Source organism: Penaeus monodon, chromosome 8 (assembly GCF_015228065.2).
Source record: "Penaeus monodon isolate SGIC_2016 chromosome 8, NSTDA_Pmon_1, whole genome shotgun sequence".
Taxonomy (NCBI): Eukaryota; Metazoa; Arthropoda; class Malacostraca; order Decapoda; family Penaeidae; genus Penaeus; species Penaeus monodon.
Genome location: NC_051393.1, coordinates 37,229,207 through 37,231,706, shown reverse-complemented (window position 1 = coordinate 37,231,706; position 2,500 = coordinate 37,229,207).

Genomic DNA, 2,500 nt, shown 5'->3' with positions numbered 1-2,500 from the left:
CACACACACACACACACACACATATATATATATATATATATATATATATATATATATATATATATATATATATATATGTATATATATATTTATCTATATGTATATATATGTATATATATGTACGTATATGTTTATATGTATATATATATATGTATATATATATATATATATATATCAGAGAGAGTGAGAGAGTGTATGGCGGGCATACAAGCATATGGCTTCTTAATTGGATCCACTTAGTGTTTACTCGCATGCAAGACAGTGCGTATCCTTTGAGGTTGTTTCGACGGTGGCGCCCTCGAGGAAAACCAAGATGAATTGAACGAGTAAACACGGCAGAAAACGCATCCTCCCGCCATTCTGTGAACACTTCCAACCAGTCATTGGTCCTTGGCCTGGCCCCTACCATACCGCTGCTTAATGCTTGCTCTGATTGCATTTCTTCTTCTTCTGGCTTTAATTCCTAGTCGGGGTCGCCAGTGCGGATTTTCTCTCAAACCCTTTGTATACGCATCTTCATTACGGTTTGGCACGACCGGATGCCCTTCCTGCCGTCAACCCTCCCCATTCATCTGGGCTGAATTGGGACGGGCACAGGACATTCCACTGGATTGTGGACTCCCATGACGGTAGGCAATTGAGGTGAAGTTGAAGTTATTTGTCCAGAGGAACAACGCGCCAGCCGTTGACTCGTACTTTCGAACTCAGATTGTCATGACAGTTTTTGAGTCCAATACTCTAAACACTCGGCTACCCCGGCCTCTGCTTGCTCTGATTGCATTGCGTAGTGTTATTTATCTCCCTGTACCAATCTATCACTGTCCAATCAGTCTAGTACCGTGTGTATACGAAAAAAAATTCTTACAGAGAGATAGACACACACACACACACACAGCATAGGTCGATAGAGAGATCAGTAAATCTTGTGTCTATATAAATTTCAAGGCCTTTTTCCGAAGTGCTGGTAGGAGACCTGAGGTCGAGGTCGGTGAAGCAGCTACTTGTGTAAGATGATACCGTCTGATAAGGTCGGGTTTGACAACACCGAGATTGTCCATTCAGAGTTGCCTGATCATTAGATACGAAACAGAGTTTCCTTTGTGTGAGCTTTCTTTCTATTATGTTTCCAAATATATTGATGAAAAGGTCTCTGGAACATAATGGTGTCATTCCTTACAACAATAAATATTCTAGGTTTTACACCAGATGTTAAACGGTGTTATGTGGTGTCAACATGAACATTCCTATGTTTATAATGAATCCATGCATTATAATGTGCACGAAATGCAGGGTTTTGTTTTAGCTAAGAGGGGTTTGGTTGGGAGGCAGATAGTAAAGGATAAATATAAAGAAGAATTTAGAGCGATTAAAATTTGGGTGGGGATTGAGTGGAAATATTTAAGGTGATTATGTATCTGGCAGTTTTTCGAAAAGGTATCATGTTCCACTGCCGATGCCCCACCGCGCTGTCGCGAGGGTAGCGTCTGACAATTGTGTTTGAGTTGCCATAGTTTCAATTTACGCTTCGTTAGTGCATAATTTATTTGACAGAGCTTCAGCCATATGATTAATTAAATTCAGTTTTGTATTCAAGCCTGCATGATTCCATAATATAGTGTACTCACGTACTGAAGAATGAGCTTCTATTTGAATAAACTACTTGATGGAAACTGTAATATCGGTAATAGTTGGTATCATTTGATGCTTGTACTTTTCTGTTTATTGGTGATTTTTTTTACATGATCAATCTATCATTCACAGAGCCTTCGGACTAGTACAATGGTAACGTGTCGGCCTCTCATCCGAGGGGTCGGCGGTTCGCGCCCCGCCCAGGCAATTGTCGCCCGGAGGTTACTGCTGTGGCTGGGCACCACGGCGGGTAAAGGCCGGGTGAGGCTAAGCTTCGCATATCAGACTTATCATTCACTTATCATTGCACTATATATATAGCGACGGCCGCCGGCAAATCTCAAACGAACGAACAGCGAACCTAGAAATTCGCAAATCTCAAGCGAACGATTCAGTCGATGTCGACTATGGCATAATTGTCTCTACCCACTCCCGTATAGGTAGAGTCAGTGCCTGGGGGAAGAATGTGAGGAGCAAGCTGTTGCCCATGTAGCATGCTCCCTCAGGCACGTATGAATGTGGGTGTGTCTGGGCTGAGGCAAGGCCTCTTCTGGCGGCAGTTGAATTTGTAGCCCAAAAGGCAGTGATGTGCTTTGAAGACTCCCATGATGTATGTTGGTTTTCTGTGTCGCAGGAGCTGAAAGATGTCAGGTTGGTTTATGTAAGGTTGGAGGGTGTAGGCGGCGGTATGATAATTGGTCCATGAGGAGTGTCTATTTCAATGACCATGAGTTCTGAGGTAAAAGTGTCTAGTATTTTGTGTTTGATGTGTAGTTGGACAGCAATGGCTACGTCGTTATTGCTCTTTTTATGTGTATGTGTTGTAGTTGAATATTTTTACTGTTTATGGATGTTTGAGTGAGTGTGAGTT